The sequence below is a fragment of the Metopolophium dirhodum genome, chromosome 5 (genome assembly GCF_019925205.1).
Source record: "Metopolophium dirhodum isolate CAU chromosome 5, ASM1992520v1, whole genome shotgun sequence".
Lineage (NCBI taxonomy): Eukaryota > Metazoa > Arthropoda > Insecta > Hemiptera > Aphididae > Metopolophium > Metopolophium dirhodum.
In genome coordinates this window covers 24,702,928-24,727,054 of record NC_083564.1, presented here as the reverse complement: position 1 = coordinate 24,727,054, position 24,127 = coordinate 24,702,928, and the positions used below count along the sequence as shown (strand labels likewise).

The 24,127-nt window shown below is 31.9% G+C and overlaps 1 protein-coding gene across 5 annotated transcripts in view; it reads right to left on the bottom strand.

Moving 5' to 3' along the window:
- LOC132944689 (uncharacterized) overlaps positions 1-24,127 on the bottom strand; it is a 382,446-nt gene that overhangs the window by 134,088 nt on the left and 224,231 nt on the right. The window lies entirely within an intron of this gene.

Genomic DNA, 24,127 nt, shown 5'->3' with positions numbered 1-24,127 from the left:
ATATATTTTACTTTATTTACTTTTTCTAAAATAATGATAAATTGTTGCGTTTTATTTCGATATAACGACTACCGTACGAAATATCACAAAATGTATAAACATATTTTGCCGAGAACGCAACGTAAACTTACGCCATCATTAAATTCATTAGTGAATTTACTTTTAGATTTTAAATTAAAAACGATTAACTGATATTATTTTTAAAACATTCACATTGAATCAAAATATTTGATTGGTAAACGGATTAGTCATTTAAGTATTTTAATTGTATACAAAAAGTAGCGCTCTGTACATATATTAATATAGGTACTATATTGATGTGAAACTTCTTTACAGAGTTTTTATTTAAATATTTAATAAAATCAGAGCATTGTATGGTCGCGAAATGGATTATTTATAAGTACCTATTATTATTATTATTGCAGAACTCGATTCGCCTATAATAAATATCTTAGCATTTATTATAGCTCCGCAGTGTTCAGAAATACTGCACTTAATGGAAACGGTCGTCAATATTTACAGGTCAATGGGACACCAAAATGTATTGTCTTGTTTCGCATAAAATGAGATCCATCAATTTATACAATTTATAACAAACGAAAATAGCTAAATTGTTTCCTTTGATGGATAAACTTCCAACGTTGTAAAATACTTTTGAAATAGAATGACGTCTAGATTTTTTATTTTTATTTTATCGTCATTATTATTATTTTTTGAAAGTTTGTTGGCGGACCAGACTTTTTTCAGGCCATTTAACACGACGAAATACGATTTCAATAACAATAAAAGAGGGACCCGAGGCGAACACCGGGCTGCTGCAGGGGACATATTTTTGGGTCGTTCTACTGAGTTTACTTTCCCCGTCCATCCGGTCCACGGGCATACGTCCCGCCATTCTTCCCTTTTACCTCTCCAAACATCAATAATGACCCAATAAAAGTTTCATAATAATGAAAAAAAAAAAAAAAATACGAACAACTTTCGTTCAAAAAGTGATTGAATTGACAGTTGTAGTACATAGGTACACACACACACACATATATATTATAAAAAGTTAACGCGAAAACGTGTTATCATATAGAGTTGCGAGTTATCGTATAATATTTTAGGACTTGTAATGGGCCGGTAAAGACTGAGCCTCGTAAATAAATGTAACGTATAATAATGTTTATGGATTTTTTTTTCTTATATATTATTATATATACACCCCTTCTTAAAGCTCAATGCCGCTTAGACGTTTATGTGGCCGACGACGACTCTATTGCTGGTACAAATAACCGTTATTGTATAATGTTCGTATCGGTACATTTATTATCGGCTATCATTCATGTCTTACACGTCAACAAAGATGATAAATATACGACGTGTTCAGAGCCTTAAATGTATTCACGCCCTTTAAACGTTCAATAGTATTATAGAAATGGTCAGCAGATCGATATAATATGTGCACTACGCATGGAATCTGAAGTCTTGCGTATATTATTATAATACTCTGCACGCGCTGTGCGTGGTAAAATGTTAATGACGGTAATTACGAGCTTAAGTCGGGGGCACTCGAGACTGGATTGTTATGCAAAAATTGCATACATTTCAAAATTAGAGCTTTGATATTTTTAGCAGCGCGGCGTATAATTTTTTTTGCAATGGCACGTGAAAAATTTTGCACTCCAAAAATTAACGATACACTGCGGTCGTTGTTAAGATGTTAAATTATTAAACGAGCGAATCAAACTTTATTATAATCTAGTGTATGCAAGTAACATAATTAATATGAACAATATCGGTTGATGATATCATGCGATTCATATCCGTACATTATAGAGAAAAAAAAAGCAACGGTTTAACGCGGTCGTTTTGAGCAGGTAAAATATGATTAATTACAGCGAAACCTGTATTGTGCGTGGGATTCGGGATTTTATTTTTTCATACCATTATACTATGTAATACCTACGACCGAGCAAGTTGTTGTAATTGAGTGTACCTATTATAGATTCCTGTTGGGATTATTTTGAACCCTGAGTAATATTTTATGGAAAGTCTAATAGTTTGTCACGACCAGTTATATAAAACGTTTCTATATAAGAAATGACAAAACTACATTTCAACGGGGTCTTACGTAAAACTATAAGTGAAATCGAATTTTAGGATAATCTTTTAATACGCACCAACTACCCACATTGATCTTACCGTACGTATTGTACCTTTGCGGGGCACAAATGCAATTTTGTTCACTGCCTACGGGCAGTCACATATATTGTGTATGTTGTATAGAGTTGTGTAATGTTAAGTATAATATTATTTTATACTGATATATTAGTTTTAGATAATAGTCCGGAAATATAAATAAATAATTCGTGTGACTTAAATCAACGCTGACAAACAGAGAAAGAAATATAATTAATTGTATGTAAAGACCAACGCCGTATAAATTATAAAATTCATAATAATTGATAAGGATTTAAGTAAATCTTTTTCAGTGGCAATAAGGCACGAATTCTTGACTATATGGTTTTGTTCGAATTGAAAAATATATAATTACTTTGTGTTTAAAGATGGTTTAAAACTGACAGCGGTTGAAAGCAAAATATTTACCCAAACAATATCCGTGTATAATAGCATTCATTTTTAATTTTATTAAAATTAAATTAAGTTTTTGTTTTAAATGGCTAAACATAATATTTATTCGACATGCTGAGTTGAAAATAATATAAGCCACGCGTTGAACGTTATAGTATAATTTCATAATATTATACAATATTATACTGTCAGTTTATTATAATAATAATAACTGATTATCGCAATAAGTGGTGTACCTATATAATAATATATATAACATTAGAATATAAGTCTTCAGGGCATCAACGAGTTAAAAAGTTAAAGTTAAGTTAATTTTTATTATTTTAAACCATATCATTGACTAGGTATTTAAATTTATAAAAAAAATAAGTTAATAAGTTAATTGTAAGTTTCCGTATAACATTTAACTTAACTGAGCAAAAAAAAATTAGGATTGCTATTAACCTTAAACTTCTTAAAATGTTTTCTATCAACACTTAACTTGACTCAGCTGAAAATTATCGTTAATTGCGCAGGCCTGTTAAAATATATATTTATCCGCAACTAAATAGAATATTCTGCATAATATTGTGATCGACTGCGAACAAATAGTTATTGGAAATACACCCACGATATAATATTACATTACAAAGGTGCGTGATGTTAGAGGAAATGTTAGTTTTTATTTTAAAAAAAATCTTGGCACCGTGCTGGCGGCGTTTTTCAGCAAAATATGTCGCCAAACTGATTTTACACCTCCAGGCTTTAGACCACGAGTCTCGCCAATGCCGCCGCCGTCGTACGACCACTCGTTGTTAGCAACATGAAAATGTGCGATTGACGCGATCATCAACCAGGAAATTAAAATAAGTGTTAAGATAGTTCTATTGATCGTCGTGGTATATTGGCCTAAGCCATTTAGCCACGTTTTGGTAGGAACCACTTTTTTGACTTAATCGTTACGCTAGGACAGTGCCAAGATAATGTATGATGACAACCGATCATCAATGAATATATGATACAACTGTACACCATTTTACCTACCTGCTCTAAAAATACAACAATCGATATCGATGATATTCTGGTAACCATGTTTGTGTATAATTATATTAAATACAATACACAGTACTTACTGGTCATAAATAAACTAGTTGTTGAATTATTGAAATGTTGATTTAGTTTCATTCCACAATAATATTGTTCTATATTCTCCAGTAGCGGTTAGAACAGAGAATTATTGGAATTATTGGAATATTGGCAATTCATTATTTATGGAATGTCTAATTGTATACATTTGAACGTTATAGTGTGTGAGATGGCTAAAATCACTTAAAATTCTGAAACAATTAAAATGCTCCTTGAAATCGCTCCCTCAACCTACTGATTTACTAGGTAGTGGAATCTGCTAAAAGAGAAAGTTTTTTTCTATATAGTACCTATTACCAGTGGTCAAATTTAAATGTTCTCAACAAATTTGTATTCAATGACCTTTTCTACTATAGGTTATAATATAGGAGAAATATTTGACATTTACATCTTAATACGTATGTATATAGGATCTGAAAAAACTATTTTCGTTATTGAGTAATTATTTTTTTAAATAATAAATTTTGATTTATAATTAAAAAATCAAAAAGTTACTTTCCCACAAAACCCAGAAGAGAAGCTAATAAATACAAATCCATACGACCAAAACAGTAATCGGACATCGGAAAGTACATAAAAACTCACCTTCCACATATTGCAGGTTTACACTCTACAACCGCAAAACAAATATGGGGCGCTCCATCAGAGCCTTAAACGTCATTCGTTATACGCGTCCGACAGCACAATTCAGTGCGTGCACCTACGTTATACATTATGTGTGTTATTGGGTATCACGCGAAATAAAATATTATACCGCGAAAAGTATAACAACCCGTTGGTTACTCAATTGCGCGGAAGCGGCAGACTGCGATATTACATTTAATTAAAAGTTAAGACATCTTATGCGCACGATCGCTACGATTTTGCTGCAGATCACCAGCGGAGATATTTAAGGCAAAGGCCCACGCCGTGGGGGGGGGGGGAGGACAACTGCGCTCACAGGAGAGCTATATATGACGGGCACCTATATATACTATTGCACACGACCTTTTGCCACGAGCCCGACAATCCTTCCCCGAAGGGAAACCCGGAACCGTATCTGTATCCGCGGGTTTTTTTCCGAAAAGACCCCGATATTTGCATTATGCGCGCACATGCCCCTGGGATGGTTCGGAAACGCTCCGAAAACTGTGTGCGAGACATCTGTATATGTATATACGTACGCACGTCTCGGCGCCTTTTCAATTTGGATTTTTTTTAAACATATGTATATGTATATTTATTCAAAGGGTATGTCAACGTAAAAATTCTGATTCGCGTTTAATCATACTTTTGATGGTTTTATTTGCGATGCTCCATAATCCCGTTCGCGCGCGTGTGTGAGTGTGTGTGTGTGCGTGTGTGTGTGTGTATATGTAAAATGTATACATATAATGTGTAGGTATATACGTATCTGTATACATATTTGTGTGTGCGCGTTTGTGCTCGCGGAAAAGCTATCGACGGATTTCGCGTTTTTTTACGGAACGATTGCAATTTATTTTGAATAATACATTTATACATCTTTACCGTGGTATCAAAACAGATGTAGAAAATGACCCTTCGTAATCGGCTTGGCGGAAACTGCGGCGGTTTGCGGTATTGTGTTATTTCTCAAGAGGTGGACACGTACAAATTATGTACTTCATTTTCCGTAGCTTGAAAAGTTTCTCATTGTAGCACTTAAATGACGCTGAAATACCTACCCTTTAGATGTTTTAAATCACATAAATCTGAATTTACTAGAAATTGTTCACTATAAACCACTGTAATGTTTCCTTGTCCGATTCCGTCCGACGATAAATTTTACGCCTATTTAACATAAAATAATTATTATTGTCATCTATTGATCACATTTTTGATTATCTGAAGTGAAGTTTTTCGTATACGGTTAAAATATGTAAAACATATTTAATATACTGCAGTTATAACTTAAAAGTGTGTATATATCAATATCATCAATCCATATTAAATATGGATTGATGATATTATATTTTTTTATATTTCTGTCGTTATAATTTTATTAAGATTTTATATTTTTTTTTAATGGTTCCATACATTTTTTATTCCGAGGAAGACTATTTTGTTGGTTTTTCAATTTATGCAAATATATTTTCAAACAAGTAGTTATTTAGTTATAACTTATTATAAGTATTTGAACTTTTCCAAAGACAAGCTGAGTGGAATGGCACGGGGAGTACCCCACAAATTGTTGTTCACCCGTCTATACTTTAAATACTCATAAGTTATAAATAATTAATTATACTATATAAAAATTACTCGTTAAAAATCCAATTCGTGTACATTATTGAACCTACAAAAAAAAATATTTCGCTTAGTTATGAGAAAATAATTTTTTATTTAAAACAGTAAATATAAATTGAAAAATTACAACGATAAGCATCTAAAATGTTGCTTATGAATGACTTGTTTAAATAATATGCTAGACATTTTCAAAATAATTCAGTTAAAACAATAACACTGTATACTTAAATCCATAATTTTCACAAGACTTGCATCACACTTAAAGTTGGGATGTCAGCTGTGTTGAACATACCACAGAATTAAATTATGCGTACCTACAACTCAAAGATATATGATGTTTTTCATAATCTGATGTTATTGTTGATTATATTAGTATTATGCGGATATGAATTGAAAATATTATTATATTATATTATTACATGGTATTCCCACAAAATGTAATTATGAACCCCTCCCAATTTATTGTTAGAGGTTGGTTCAATGAAAGCTGTTTATTTCACTTACCTACAAAAAAAAAAAAAAAATGTTTCGAGTATAAAATATTACCGTAATGAAACGGTTTGTCTTGGAATTTCCGCACTATAGTTCATCAAAGATTTAAAATAATTATATTTTATATTTTTAAACTACTCATGTCGTAGTACCTCCGCTGGGAGGCCTCTACATACGGGATAATCTGTTAGTTATTTTTATTTTATTTTATTTTATTTACTTTCATCAATTGTTCTTATTGTTCATGTATTGAAACAGATTGAATAAAAATACTTTAATAACAAAAAAAAAAAAAAATATTTTTAAATATATAATTTACGTACGAGCATCAAATATAATAATTTTAAATAAATTATTAATGGAGTTATCTCGAACCTATTTTAGTTAACACGGCAGATTAGTGTTATTTATAGCATATTATTGTATATTATAAATATTGGAAGAGTCACTGCAGGAGTTCTATTGTCAGTCATGAAATCAAAATTAAATAACTATTTGATTTCTTAAAAACTTTTATTCATGTCAAATAAGACAGAAACAATATTATAATATCTAAAACTACTTCAAACTATTGTGATTATTAATGTACAAGTTATAAGTTGATCAGATACTACGCAATTATTTCAAAATTGTTCTAAACAAATATTTTTGAGTGTTCAAAATAAATATATCATAATAATATTATTATACTGTTATTGGAAAACCATAAGTGTGATTCTGTTAACAAACAACGGCGGAGGAGGAGGAGACAACAGCATTACACACATAATAAAAATATGATACGGTAGGTATAATGTTGTGGCGGTCGAAAGTTTTCAAAACTACTAAAATAAAATAATAGCTACGAATATTTCTAGGGATATATTATTATACGAACAGAGTACAATCTGGTTCAGAATTTCATATTAAAAAATAAGGTCGTCTTTTCATATAACACGTGAGTTATAGCGAATCCAATTTATTGCAGACGATTATATTTATTGTTGGTCAATCCATCAAAAAAAAAAAAAAACTATATTTACTATGTCTATTATATATATATATGACTTTTATAACTATACACTATGCACATAATATTATTATAATGTTATACTTTTATATTCTATGAATTATAAAAATATTTACTATTATTGCTTTGAATTGATAGAAAAATAGCACTAACGTCCACAATTTATTAGAGTATCGGAACATTTTGTTACTGAACATTGTGGTAATATTTCAAGTGATAAAAAAAAAAAAAACAATAATAGTACTATAGCTTTTCATATTTATACACATATATTTCGTAAGTGGATTTATTTCTATAATGTTTATTTAGGTGCGTGTAGTGATGTTTGTATATTATATATATGCGATTTGTAAGCACATTACTATATTACACCAATGATACCGCTATCATTCGGTGTTTTCACGTTTGTGTAATATATTTTAGTTGAAAAGTATGTTCAGTGAATTTGGAATTTTTGGCTGAGTACCTATATTATGATATTATTTGCAAAACGATTGGTCGGATTAATTAATTATTTCAAAATATTATAAACGGCGCGATGGTAAAATGTAAATATTATTACCTACTGTTGCAACAACAGAATTATAGTCAAGTCGCTCACTCTCTCTCTCACACTCTCACTCTCTTTCTCCCCCTCACCCCACTAGCACGCTCTGTATTTCTCCTTCACTTACACTCACTATATCTATATTTCTCAAAAAAAAAAAAAAATAAAGAACGAATTTAGATTTTATAAGCTGCAGCAGTTTAACAGGATACACGCGCAAATGCTGGTAAAATGGGTGAACCGTAAATAATTACACGAGCACTATATGGCCAACACAATAAATCATTTTACACTGTTCCAGCGGGCTAAACCGTCGAATTCATTAGTAGTAATCGTGTAATGATAATATCGTGTTTGATGATACAACGACGGCAACAATAGTCGCCGACGGTCCAATCTGTTCGACGACGTTCTGTGAAAGAGACGACCCGTCCAATCGATTGTCGATCTAAGTGCGCTCAAAGATCCGCGAGAACACCGCTTTTCTCCACCTCGTTTTGTTCGTTTACGAAAAACGCCTTTTGATATACACGTTCGCTGGTAATTTATAGCGCCGGTCGTCTGACCGTGGCTTATGAAAAATGCATGGATTTTCAAATTACGGAAGCATCCGCGTAACGACCATATTAGTTTTATCGAAAAATGAAACGCGCACCAAAACTTATCAAAAAAAAAAAAAAAAAAAACCGCACCGGATAAATAATAGCCCGGCGTACCGACAACACTATATACACGGCCGTAATAATAATATTTACGGTATGGGAATTCTATATTTCAGACGCTCACAAAAATGGAATAAGAAAACCATTAACATTCTACCCGCCGTCTTATATTATAATATACAATATTATCTATTTTATATCAGCGCCATGCCGTTACCAGACTTTTTTTTTTTTGGAGAGGCGCTAATTTTTTTCTCTAGTTTTTGTGGAACTCTTATACTTATCACCTGCTCCTGTATGACATCGTTGTTAAAAAAAAAAAAAACAATTTTTTGTCGGGGGAGGGTTGCGGCTTCTGGCTACGGCACTGTTTAATAATAATATTATTACCAAGCAATAGTGTTACGAGTGACGGATAAAAGAACTACATTTTCCGAAAATATTTCAGCCTTTAAACAGCACTTTTCTCTTCATTGAAACCGCACAACGGTATTTAGTGGTTCACTACTGCGATTTACTGCGTATTTCTTTCTGTGTAATTTATCATGTAAATAAAATAAATTACGTCTAAAGTAATACGATTTGAATGACACAATAATCCTCAACTAGCTCATTTTTTAATGATCGGATTATATTGAAAACAAAAGTCTAAAGGATGACAACTAAAGCCGATCCAACCGTTCCGTATAGCATTACTAATACAGTTTGTGTATTTTTTTTTTTTTATTTTATTTATTTTTTTAAAACACGTTAACGTTATTAAAAGGGCAATCAATATGCGGTCTAGTTGTATATAGTATAAGTTACCGCTAACCGAACCACATCTGTTTCACGACGATCGTTTGCATGAACGATAAACCTCGATAATAATATTTAAGCCCATATAACTGCAACTGATATTGTACCCTTACATGGGGTTTCGGGTTGTTCCGCACAGACTTCGTCGTACTTACCTATATATATTGTCTTCCCCAAAAATCACTACTTCAATAATATGTCCTTCGATTTTTGAGAATAATTTCTGAACGCCTGCGTCACGCTGGGTTTCCGCAGACGACGACATGTCTCGCGGTGTACTACGTATTAACTGCGTATTGCAAAAAGTAAGTTTAAAATATGAAATTTTATAGTATAATAGAACTAAAATAAAAAATCCCGTGATTTCAAGACACGACAATATTATGACAGACCGCCTGCGATATAAAAATATATGTAGTACGTATATAGGTAGTATTGTATTACACTGTTACAGTATGTATACACAACGTCTTGGACGTCGGCCTTAAATAAACGCTGAACGGAATTGCGGCGATCGTAACAATAATAATGCTAATAATTTGATGACGACGATGAATACTAATAATACCTACTATACACCCCCTCGGACAGTGCTAATAACAATTATATTGTTTCTCTAGTCCGCTTGCGGTTTTGGGAGACGGGTTCGCAATAACAAAACAGGTATACCGCGGTATAGGTATACACTTGTTCGATTCTCACCGACAGACTTTTACTGGTGGCGTACCTATACTCTGCAGAACACTCGAGACGACCCGGCCAAAATCGCCAATGTTTTATGGGCGATTCGCACACGCCCGAGGTGGATAAACAGCCGCAGCTGCGTCCCCTCCGCGCAGATATACCTTGAAATAAATATCACGTAGATACCTTACTGCTGCAGTGTTCTCCACGCCGTTCGCCTTTGATGGGTACGGCGACGCGGGAAACCATGGTTTAACTACCGCTACGACCAACGACCGCGGCGCAATTTAGCCTAACAAAATAATCGTACTCGTTGGTACCACAGTAAACGAGTAAAATTTGTTGGCAACTTAATATCATATTATACCTACCTGCAATGACGAGTGACTCGTCCTGCAGCCGCAGGCTAACGTATATAGTTGATCGACGTAGAACACTTACAGAGATATTATAATATTGCGGTAAGTTATTGTTTAAACATTTAAATAATAATATGTCTTTAACTCGATAATGTTATCGTTTAACCTAGTCTTCATCGGATCGTACCATAACGAGAAATGTTTTGCACAAAAAGTACTTATCTACCTATAATGAAACAATCACTTATTATTTTAACGATAGGTACTATTTCGTCCTTAACAACTACACAAATTTTAATAAATACAAACTATGATGACGTCTGCAATTCGGTATAAGTAAACGAATTCGAAGTTCTCGTATATCAATGTCGTATATTATTAAGATATTAACTCGCCGTACTAAATATTTGTATAATATTGTTAAACATTCGTTAAAATTCTTAATTAAAATAAAGTAGGTATATAAATAGAATTGTCAGAATTTTAATGAAACTAATAATTATTTAATGTAAAATGTGTTAATTAACTCAAGACTCAACAGTTTGTTTAAAATTAATTAAATGGTGTAAATTTATGATAATTGATAAATAGTTAAACAAACTTACGAAGTGAACCAATAATAATAATGTGTTAAACGTTATTTAAATAAGAAAAATATATGACAAGAATTTAAGAGTATGTACATTGAGTTTCGCTAATTGTTATAATTTATTATATAAACTTTTTGTACTTAATATAGATTATAAGAAAAAGTAAAATATATTTTGATATTTATTTTTTAGACAGAATATGAGAATTCTAAGTAGAATGATTTAAGAATTATGGCTTACAAACTAGCAGATAGTTCAATTGACTTTTTAAATCTATTAATCTTCTAGAAATTACTGAAAATACTTCAAATTGTATTTTAGTCTTTTGAACCTTTAAGCTCATTAACTACAGTCTATAATAAAGAATAAAAGTAGGTACACTATACCTATATATTATTAATTATGAGTGTACTAATAATAATTCAATTTCTATCATTTAGACGACTAAAATATAATATGTAAAATATATTATACAATGTATACGAGAGTTGAGAAATGAAAATTAAAAGTACCTATACATTTAGCAAAATAAATATATAGTTTTTATTATTTCATCCCATTTTATTTTATTAGAAATATATATATATAATATTTATTTATTAAATACATTTTTGCCCGTGGTAGGCAAGAACAAAATATAGACAGAGTTATAAAAACGTATGTATGTAATATAATAATATGGAAGGTAAATTTGAGAAAGTATAGTGATTAAAATAACGTTAAATGACATGGAAAGAAAAAATGTCCAATAATACCGATTACTTGTCAATGAAAATATGTTACTATTAATGATTGTTTTTAAACGACAGAATACATTTTTAATTTCATACTACAAAGCAGGATACTTTTTAGAGAATTTAAAATCTCATAGATGAGTGTATGCAGGCACCCTTAAAAGAAACACATTGCGAAGTAACATTACAATTATGTTTATAATAACTGACTGTATAATATATAATATTATAGGTCTGTTCAAAAATACTTAATTCTATTGATGATCCCCATACTAAATTTATCTTGTATTACTTTGGAATGACTTAGATATTTTATCATTGCACGTACCCAAACAATAGTGTAACCAGTAACGGTAACAATGACCGTTACGGCACAGTGATGATAATATAATAAACTTCTAAAATGCAATCCCTTTGTTCTTATAGAGATAATGTAAAATAAACAGCGAGATACCTATTGGAAGAGCGGGGATGAAGAACATTTACAAAAGACCAAATCATATTACACACTGTATATACCGCTCTAACTTAACCTATTGCCACTTTCGTGTCTGTCTGTCGCACATAATATCACACACAATTACATAAAATATAAAAACTCGTCACTCCCTGGTTGAATATTATATGAAATAAAAAAAAAGTAGTATACAAAATGTAATTAAAATAACAAAGTGTATTTACGTGTAATACACACTATTATGTGTTAATGGGGTAATAAATAATAATGTTTGCGTTCTAATAATTTACTAAAAACTGAACTCAATAAAAATTACCAGGAATTACGATAATAATACACATCGTTTTATTATTACAACATACGTTTGGAAATTTTAAATAAATATATTAGGTAAACGTAAGTGGTACTGAGAAAAAATTGAGTATTTCGTATTTTAATAACTATACCTGTGTATTATACGGTTAAATATTAGTGTTGGGTACATATTAACTAGTTGTTACTACAGTTCTTAAGCAGAACTCGTTGTTTAGCTTACTATGTATAACGTCTTCTACATTCGCTTATTTAATATTTCGGTGTTTACCGTATGGCTTAAACGGGGTCATACAAAATTTGGATTAAAAAACTTCTGTGCAGACGGTTAGGACAATAATATATATTAGATATTGTACGCGATCTCAGCCTGCAGTTTGTCAACGTAAAGTTAGATGACCCTGTGGCATTAAATGGAGACAAAAAGTAGGTACTTCTATACATGGTCGCGTAGTTCTGACACGCCGTTTGCAAGTTGAATAATACTATTCACTAAATACAATAATGTAACGCGAAGAAAGGATTCCTACGACGAAGGTACAAATACAACGAAGGTGATACATAAACTTAATTACACGCATTATGTGTGTGGTGTGAATTAATAATCCTTCATGTACAACAATTATATGTATAAATAAATTAGAAATTCCATTATAATCACACGACTGGTGATACTGCGAAATTCACTGGAATACGAATAGATGAGGGGGGAGGGGGTGGCTAACGGGCTGTAACCCTCCCCATTGCTCGTATCATTATACATTTTTTTTAAAAAAATATTTATCTCTTTTCAACTGTAGTGAACTAGTAAGAAAGGACGTAAATTCATAAACGTCTTACCGCAATAGCAACATAAATAGAAAATGGGAATGTGGGTATCGCTCTGTTGTATAGTGAGTATCGAGTGGGTCACAGTGATGTATGTGTGTTAAATTTGAACTCAACGATATAATGTCATTGTTTACGAAAATCGATTCTGATCGGAGACGGAAGTGTGAACTCATTTTCGCAAAAACATTGTATATGCATACATACGAATTTTCCTAAAATGATCAGTACCTACTTGTAACATAAATATGTTCTGGGCTGGATACACGTTTTTTTTGTTTCTGACCAATTTTTCGAAAGGTTTTCGTTATTATAGTTACTTATTCAAAAAAAACATATTTATGTGGCTTATAGATCTTTTTTTAGAGGAAAAATAAGGAGTAGTTTGTATACCTAACCTAACCTAACCTACTTATATGAGAGATCTTGTACTACATTTTCAAACTTTAGCTATACAGATTGAACATTTGATACATTTTTAACTATAGATGAATTGTGGTTTTGTCAACGTTGATTTATAAATGCTTATAGAAAATTATTGTGTCTACATATCGTTAATATTTTTAAAATCTATAATAAATCGTATGATGAACATTGTATTACATTATTTTTTTGACTGGACGAATATTTTTCATCGACATTTTTAGAAAACAAAAATTCAATTCAATTAAAGAAAATCTAAGCACGAAGACGGTCTAACCAAGGTTATTAAACAGATTTTTCAATAAAAATATTACAACTGAGAATTTTTAATTTTATCATCCCATAAGTAAAATAAATTGGCGTTCTCCGTTGGAGTTGAAGTTGTACAAATATTTTCAAATACCTCACCTAAACGTCTGAAATTATTAGACTGGACAAAATAAATTGTAAATAGTAATATTATTTATATTTTTATTATTAAATAGTAATTCATTTTCAAGCCCCCCCCCCCACAATTTAAAAATCGTGCGTACGCCATTGATGCGAATTGAAAATATATGTCTCTAAAATCGTTAGAAGAATATGCATTATGCATAATAATAGTATGCATAATATAATATGTTATGCTTTATAAAATTCTATACACTTTAGAGGCTTGAAAATGTATAATATTTTAATCTCGAGTCCTTATCTAAAATACAGTAAACACATGATATGGGATTAAGTACCGAGGTTTTACGTTCAGAGTGAGTGAACAAACAAAATTAATGCAAGTCTCAAATCTCCAAACACTATGAGTATTTCCCTAGTGTCATTTGTCATTTCTTGACACGTGGGATGTTCAATGCATTTAATGCTATTAATCACTCTTAAAATCATAACTTCCATAATTCCTCAGATATTTTAAGATAAAAAAAATCTTAAACTATTTATACAATTTATACAAAAATAGAAGACATTATAAGAAAACAAAATTACCAATTTAACAGAGGGGTATTATTATTTCAATAGTTATTACAATTTAATACACGAAAATTAAATTTTAATTTACTACTACAAGTGTAATATATTATATAATAATGCTACCATCATAAATTATACAGTCTAAAAGATAATTAGAATTAAAGTTTTATAAAAAAAAAAAATATGTGGTTATTATAGTTTTTAAATGTAAATAGGAATCAACACGGTTTTATTGATATTATCATTGATTATAAGTACTAGTATTGATAATTTAACATCTTATACCATTCATTCGTATTTTAACATGGATTTGAAATAATATCGTAATGGCGAATCAAAAATTATTCAAAACACATTATAAACACACTTTAATTGAAAATAATCTGAAAAACACATTACGGTCGTGTTGTATAACAAACAAAATAATATAGTACAACCAAGTTAATTCGTTGAAACTAATTTTCCTTCCGGTATTGTGCTCCTGTTTGGTACACCTCCCAAGATACATTGCGGTAGTGTCCTAGCAATTAAAACTTTCTTACAGTTAATAGTTAACTAAATATTCTACCTATTCTGCTGGTGTTAAAAATATTGGAAATGTTTTTTTTTTTGTTAGTTTGAACTTATTTGTATAATGTATATTGTACACACGTGTTTTTGTTAAAATTTAAATAAAAAAAAAGGGATAAGTAAGTGATGACCGCTCTGCGGTATAGTAGATAAGTAATTTTTGACGAAAACATTGCAATTATTGTATTATTAATATTTAATGAATTATTACAATAGTATAAATTTCTATCATATTGTATTATTAACTTTAGAGATTATTTTTATTTTTAAAAATTACAACAAAATAAATGAAATCGCTATTCTTTGTTTAAATATTTTATTTCTTCCAAATATATATTTTAAATGTCTATAAAAAAATGTTTATATGTTTTTAGATTTTATGGTTCTAGTATTGATTACTTGTAGAAGCTTGTATTAAATGTTCTAGCTGTATTAATAAAAATTAAATAATTATAATAATTTACAATTTATATTGTAAAACTATCTTGATTTTAATGAACTTTAATTGCTAATAAAAAAAAAATTGTGCCTATAAATATTTATTATTATTAAATAGCTATCACGACACATTATGAGGCAAATTAACCGCGAGCAAATTTAACGAGCAAAAATATTTTTATCGGTATTTATAGGGAAAAAAATAGAAAATATCGAAAATGTCATAAACGTCTATCATTATCCAAAAAGTGTCAAAATATGGGAAATATTGATGTAAACATTTTGTGAAAATGTCAAGTACCTACCTATCTAAAGTTATTAATTTTTGAATTACGACAAAACAAGAATATCGATTTTATCGTAAACAAGTTTTGCGTAAAAAATCGGGCTTTTCACTAATTTTTTGTTCTTTTTCTCAATAATTTAAAAAGTACTGACAATTTTTGATTTTTACCTGCCAAAAGTACAGACTATAGATTCCCACTCCTATTAGAAAATATATTGATGTTGATGATCGAAGCATTTTTGTCTACTTTGAACCGTAGATGCATATGGAAAAAATCAAAACACATCATTGTAAAGTTAATAAACTCATCACTCCGCTCAGATTCTAAAAAATTAGAATTACAAAATAATATAATATTAATCAACTGAAAATATCATTATTTTTACTCTCGTACTAATGACTATGTTTATACAATCGTGTCCATAAAGGCCGGAAATACTAAATTTGTAATTATTGGCAAACCGTTTATGACAATTTACCTACACAATAATATGTAACGATTAAATGTAACACTTCAATTAGCAATAATGCGAAATTAACAATTTACATTAAATCAATCGTAAACTAAGTTAAATTTGCCTTTAATCGTTGCGTACCTATGTATTATTATCATTTTGTTTTAATATGCAATCCCTACTACAAATGAAGGACTAATAAACTTTCTAGACACATTGAATATTATATTAACAAATATTATTTTTAATTATTGTTGTTAGCTGTGGTTTAGCAAAATGATTCTCTAAATTCTAATCGCCTCAATATTATTTTAATTATTGTATTTTAAGTAGGTACCTACACATAAAAAAACACAACAACTGATAATATTACAGAACATTAATGATTGTAATTATAATTTTTGGGAGTATACCATTATGATAATATTAGATTAGTGTTTAGTATAACAAATCGAAATAAAAAACAATACTTTTATATGTATTCTATACAAATAATATTAAAATATAAAGTCGAACAAATATTTTTCATTTATTGTTAAAAATTACACTTTTATAATATACATAGGTACCTAACTCACATATTTTGTTCGTCATAAATAATTATAACCTACGATGTATTTCATTAATTATAAATATTTAGAAAACGGAAATAACGCCATGCTCATATTTAACAATACACATTGTTATTATTATCAATCTTAACAATTTATTAGTGTTAAGTCACTGCAATATTCTTATAACATTATAATATTATATTAAGGTTACACGGTACGTTATTTTGTAAAATATAGTTTACATTATAAGCCAAGAAAGTCCATAATTCCAAATGTCACTTAACTGAGTCAATTTTGAGGGTATTAAATTTAAATAGCAATATTCTCAATTTAATATTAATGAAAATTGTTAAACACACTTTCTAAAGCATATTTCCGTATACGTATATTATAATAGTTCACCTTGTTCAAAACATTCATATTTAAAACTATTCTTAACATATATATATTTCGTGCGAGAAAAATGCTATGAAAAAAATCTTTTCTTTTCTTCAGGTGGTGGTAGGTACTAATGGCCAAATTATAAAATTTATAATTCTATATTTAATACTGTATCGTCTAAATTATTCTGAAATATTACAGAAGTATACCAACAAACAGTGGTTAAGTGTTTACTTTGAATAAAAACAATTTATAAAAGATAACCAATTTATTATCTAGGATAGGTATATTGTTTAGCATAGATTACATAATTTTGTAATAGACGTAATGTATGTAACGAGGTGACGACCAACAAAAGTGATGTTTTATTTATTACATACATGTATGTGCGTTTAAGATTTTGGTTTGATGAATAAGAAAGTCTTAAATATTAAAGTTATAGTTAACATATTGTTACGATTAGTTATTATTATTATTTTAAACACGACTATAATATTATAAAATTCAGTGGATATGTCGATAAATACTTTTTCAGCCATAACTAATAACAATATAACTTGTTTTTTGAGTGACGTTTTTCACAAAGTATTATAATATTATAATATACGTATAAAGTGACGTCTCGAATGCGGAAATAATAATATTGTAAGCGGTGGGCGGGTGAGAGACGGCTACGCATACGACTACGGTGTTCGTGAAAAGGCGTATAATAACAATGCGATGAAGTGAAGTGATGGGCTTTGGCGTTATATAGGGTTTATCGACATATTTTTTTCGAGACTGATGAAAAAAAAAACGTATAATAATAATAAATAAAATAATGTTTAAGCACACACACAGGCGCGAGCGCATCGGGACAAAATACGATTACAATGCCGTGACGTTTGCGGTTGCGGCGTACAAGGTCGCGGGGATTTATAGTTATTCCGGAACAATGATTTTCGGCTCGTTGTCGTTGAATACGTTTGCCCCCATGTACATATTATACCCATATATATATATTATTATGTATATTGTATAATATATTTATATATATATATACACCGTGGCCCGATGGGATTTCTGTTTCCGTTTTTCGGGGTCAGCGGGATATATGCGCGCGAGGCGGCGAGGACGATTCCCGCGGGTCGGTGGACGGGATGTGCGGGCGCGATGGGGGTAGTTGTAGGGGTGGTGTCGGCGGGGTGCCGACGGTTGCGCGGTGGTGACGGCGGGGGTGGGGGACAAGGTGTCGTTCTGTCTTCCACCAACCCACGCCCGACCTCGTGGGTGTGTATATAAATTTATAATAAATATATATGCAACGCCGCATGATGTATGGAATATTATTCCGATTCTCGGGCACACCCGACCCTATAAATACCTGCAGCCGCGCCGCGCTAAACCATATACACACACCCGCCACCGACACCCACCACCGATTACCGACGTTCCGGCAAGGGGTGACGCGAGATTTATTCGTCGGCCCCGCTCGATCCATTCAATCAAACGCTCTCTCGCCGACGTCCTACTCGTCAACGGCTCTTCCGCACGCTGCAAACCCTTTTATCACCCCCACTCCTCTCCCCCCCCCCCCAACCAACCACGAACCACGGCCCGTCCGCGGTGGCGGCAACACTATATACGCGTCGTATAGTCGTCGTCGTCGCATGTGTGTAAATAAACGTGTCGTATACGCATAATATATATATATATATATATAGTATATACGTACAGGGTGGGTCACGGGGGAGGAATACGTGAAACAGATGGACCTAATAACTCAGGATATTTTAGACGTACGATCATTTTTGTTTTTATACAAATCCCGGTAAGTGCCATTTCTAGTTTTAAAAATATCGTCGAGCAGCTGTCCCCACCCTGTTCGAAGCAATTCGGGGTCCAAAAAGTCCCGAGAGTGAACGCACCGAAGCGAGACTTCGTCAGTCTCTCCGCTCCACGCGGTGACGACTAAACGGCATTACCTGATCGAATGATCTTCCAGACATCCCCGCCCCGCGTCGTGAAAAACCCGTTCGTCCCTATTTCCTCGACCCGCCATGTATACATCAGTGTACGAACATGATATACGTATACGGATACGCATATTATATACGAATAATACTTTGTACACAACAATAATAATATAATAATACGACGCGTACTATATGTATATTTTCGTATTTCGATCTCGCGCGTGCGTGCGCGACGAACCCTCCGCAGGCTCGGCGTGCGGCTCGCAGCCGGACCCCGTCGCCACCCTCCCCCCCACCGGTTTCCATCGTGATTAGTGGCGGCACGGGCGACGACCCATCGCGCGTATTATTATTATTTATCGTCGTCGGATTCGTATTGTACATTATAATATTATAATATGTATAATAATAATAATATATTGTGTGTATTATTATGATCGCCCGACCGCCGCGAAAAATCGGTCAAAATTATATTCACACACATTGTACGCGCGACGACCATTGTGCCCGCCGTTAATAATGATCGCGTGCGCACAGTGTCTCCCGTCGCCCAAGGCCACAGCGGCGCGACCCCCCCCCCCCCCCCCGTGTCCCCCCCGTCCCCCCCCGTCCCCCCCCCCGTCGTCATCGTCGATCACGTTTTCTCCCGCCCCGCCGCCGCCGCCGTGTTTTGCGGTCCACGCGCACGTTGCGGTCGTCGCTATACGCGTTTCCTCCGGTCGGGATCCACGCACGGTATTTCGCGACGCGCGCTTACCGCACCGGCCGTGTACCGCGACCACGGTATAGTCAGCCGGCGTGTAACGCCACGGTGCAGGCGAGAGCGGTGAGGGCCGGAACCGATCCTGCGCCCCGCTATAACTCAGGTGTATACCTCAGGTTTTTTTTTCCAATATTTTTTGGAAGTAGTTGAACGCAGGCGTAGCTAGTTTGCCTATCTAGAGCGCCGCGTTACAAACAATGTAGTATTGAATATTATTACATAATAATAATTATTATTATTTACGTTATTTAAAATTTTAGACTGCACAATAGTATTGTTATTTAACTACACGTCCAACCTGTATCGAATCAGGTGAACGGAGGTGTGCTCCGTAGATTGCACATCTTCTGTTGCGTACAGTAAAATATAGTCGTGTCACGTTATGCATCCATACAAAATAATATTATAATGTCTTAGAACCGTTATTGATTTATCAAAACAATATCATGAAACTTTAATGGTTAAAAAATAATTAAAGAAAAAGAGATAGTACCAGCAAATGAACAAAATGGTTGTTACTAACGAACAAAATCAGAGATACCATTATCCGGCTAAGGTACAACCGATGTAATATTATTATGTATAATTCCATTTGACATTTCCACACAACATTATGATTATAAACAATAATCTGTACTTGTGTATCTGATATTTCAAGCGTTAATAAAATATATTTGACGGTTATTAAAAAATAAAAATAATAAGCCCGTTTTCTTAGAATGATAGTTACGCCAAATAATAGTAGACGTTACGCCGTAACGGTTAAAGTCGTATGAATGAAAATCCAATAAACGTATTTTACTCGGCACATGTGACAGTGTATAATAAATGATAAAACTGACTGTCGACTGTTCAACTTATATCGTTGTGGACATAACCTAAAAGGTCGATCCTTACCGATTAAAGTTATGTATATAATATTGTGTCTCGTTATAATATTTTTACTCATTGTTGCCATCGATACCGCTTACGATCATAAGCGTTATTCTTTATAATCTGAGAGGTAAATATCGTAACGGCAAAAAAAAATGGATAAAAAATGAAATAAAAAGAATAAAAGACTATGGTTCTTATATTATCGCTTTATCCTTTGGTCTCGAAATCGTTGTGGAAAAAATACTGTTACGGCACCTCGACGTTGAGCACTATTATATTTATACATGTGATTCGACAACGACAACACAATATAAAATACTATTATTATATTATATATTTTTATAGCAGCGCCGTATTTTTCAGCCGAAAACAATACAATTCGATATAACATATTATTATTATTATGAAATATATTATGTATAATAACTATTCGTCCTAAAATCTGATCATAACTATTATTTTGTTCCAATTGCGCGTTTATATGGAAATTATTTTTGAAAAAAATCAAACAATAATTGTTTTTATACCTAGCTACGTGTTTTTAATATTTTTTGATTCAATTATAATTATTTTTGAAGTCTACATTAGATAATATTATCCTCCCCTCAGAGAATAAATACCACTCGTCTAGCGACCAATCTACTAAATTATATTGTTTTTTAAACGTTATAGTCGTTACTGCAAGTACATACAGCAGTTTATTATTTGTGCCTACGACCGTAGACAATATGCGCCTTCTGTAATGTAATATAGTGAACCTCCCCAGAGAGGTAATAGACCGCCAGAAGAGAGTTTTTAGAGTGAAAAGTGATACTATTTTCGTTTCTTTTGAACACGCAAGTGTATACGGTCGAATTTGGTAATGCGCTACGGGGGTTCTATAATATTTACAGTATGTAGGGCTGGCGGTATTCATAAAACGGAATTTCGAGTTATTGATTTTTCAATACGCCTTTCGATACTTGATACTTCGCAGCACTTTGATATTGTTGATAAATACGACTTAAGTTGATTCAAAAATGATATACGAATCACACGTCATAGTTTGCGTCACGAGTTTCGTGTCGTATCAAATGGCATAGCAATTCCCATCTCAGATGAGTATTGGGCGTAACAAAATAAATGTTTATTTAACCTTTTTTATTTTCGATCATTTTGCAGTACCTGCCTAGGTGTTCTTCGATTTTCGATTATTTTACGTAGGCATCAATATTATGTTCAATTTTCAATATCATCCAAGTTTCGGTACACCGGTTTTTCGATTAATCCAGTTTCGTGGTTTACTGAATAAATACCGCCAGCCCTACTTTATATTATACTATAAACGTCATCTGCCAACCAAGGATACTCAGGTTCGCCCGGATCCAAGTTAATTCCCAAAAGGTCGGTACTCAATAAAAAAAAAAAGAAAATGTTATGTTATAATTCATTAGACTGATAAGAGCTTCTGCTGGAAAATAACTAAATGATTATCAACGGGAAACATCGTGCTGGGACTAAAATTAGTTTCGAATTTCCAGCGAGTGGTTCTATAAGGCTATTTAGTTTATGTCGTTAGAGAGACTCGTTTTTTTATATATAATATATACATTTCTGGTATATTTTTATACACTTTTCATACCGAATTATGTTTTTTAATTAAATTTTACTTAAGGCTTTATGAATAAGAAATAAATAAAATAAGAAAATATTGACAATTACTTAACAATATTTTATCAAACCAGCGTGGAGTGGAAATAGCACACGCATAATAATATGTTGACATGTTTTTTACACATCCGTTTGCTAATGTATTGTTTTATAATCCTATAACACAACAACTGAAGTTCTTAGTCCCCCAAAAAAATGACTTTGGTTTTGTGTTTATCCGTTATCGTTACTGCCCATTCATATTATTCGTTATATTATTTAATCATATAAGTATATTGTTAAATTATTCAAAATTAATTAATATAAGAATATATTAAGTTCAATAAAATAATAAACAATCGTTTTTAATCGTGCATTTTGTGTTAGTATTTATTTATATGATTCTAATTGTATGTTGTATACACCAGCTATCTATTCACCAGCTATTTCCCCTGCCTACTTATTTTTGTCAATGTAATCAGGTTCTTTTAAATTTTTTTTTTATTACAGCTATTTTTTGTTAGTGCCGTATTTTATCCAATATCAATTCCACATCCATCGTATCCACTTTCATGTAATTTTACGGTGTGTTTGAGACGCAAATACTCGAAAAAATTTTGTCTCGGCGTGAAAAATGACCGTTCAGCGTTTAACGGCCGGAATATCCTTCCATTCACCCACTCCACTTTTGGTAAGTTGGAGTTTACAGTCGGCTGCCCGGATGTCCAGTTCCGAACTCCGTGACAGAAGTTTTTGCACTCATAAATCATGGCCGTATATAATAATAACAAGGGGGAGGGAAGAAATAGGGAAAAAAAATAACATCTGAAGATAATTGTTCGAAAAAAAAAACATTGTCTTGTAAGTTCGACTGTTTCGGCAATAGTAAACTTTATCAGATATATTATTATGCTACCCGGTGGACATTCTAACGACGTCATAGCACAACAGTGTACCTAACATATTTTTTTTATACTCCTTTACTATTCTTTTTACACAACATTAATTGTGTGTATATATAGTTATTATGTCTATCGAGATACGTTTAAAATATATTAATATGTCTCAAAACGTCGAGACTTTACCAAACAAATGTTGATGATTATTTCCATAGGTTTCAGATACAATACAGTTGAATTTGATTGTTTAAGTATTATACACGAATACCATTTTGTTGTAATAAAATAAACTAAAAATTCGCATGTTCATTCATTCAAATATTAATTAAATACCTTGAACGTGAATTAAAAATAAAATATAAAATATAAATGCAATGAATACCACCATTAAGCATTTATTTAATCGTTAAGCTATTATTTTTTTTCACCACCAAACAAACATAATAATATAATATTATTACACACACATAATACTATTATGTATTTTGATACTATTCAGCTTAATTAAGTTCAGCTT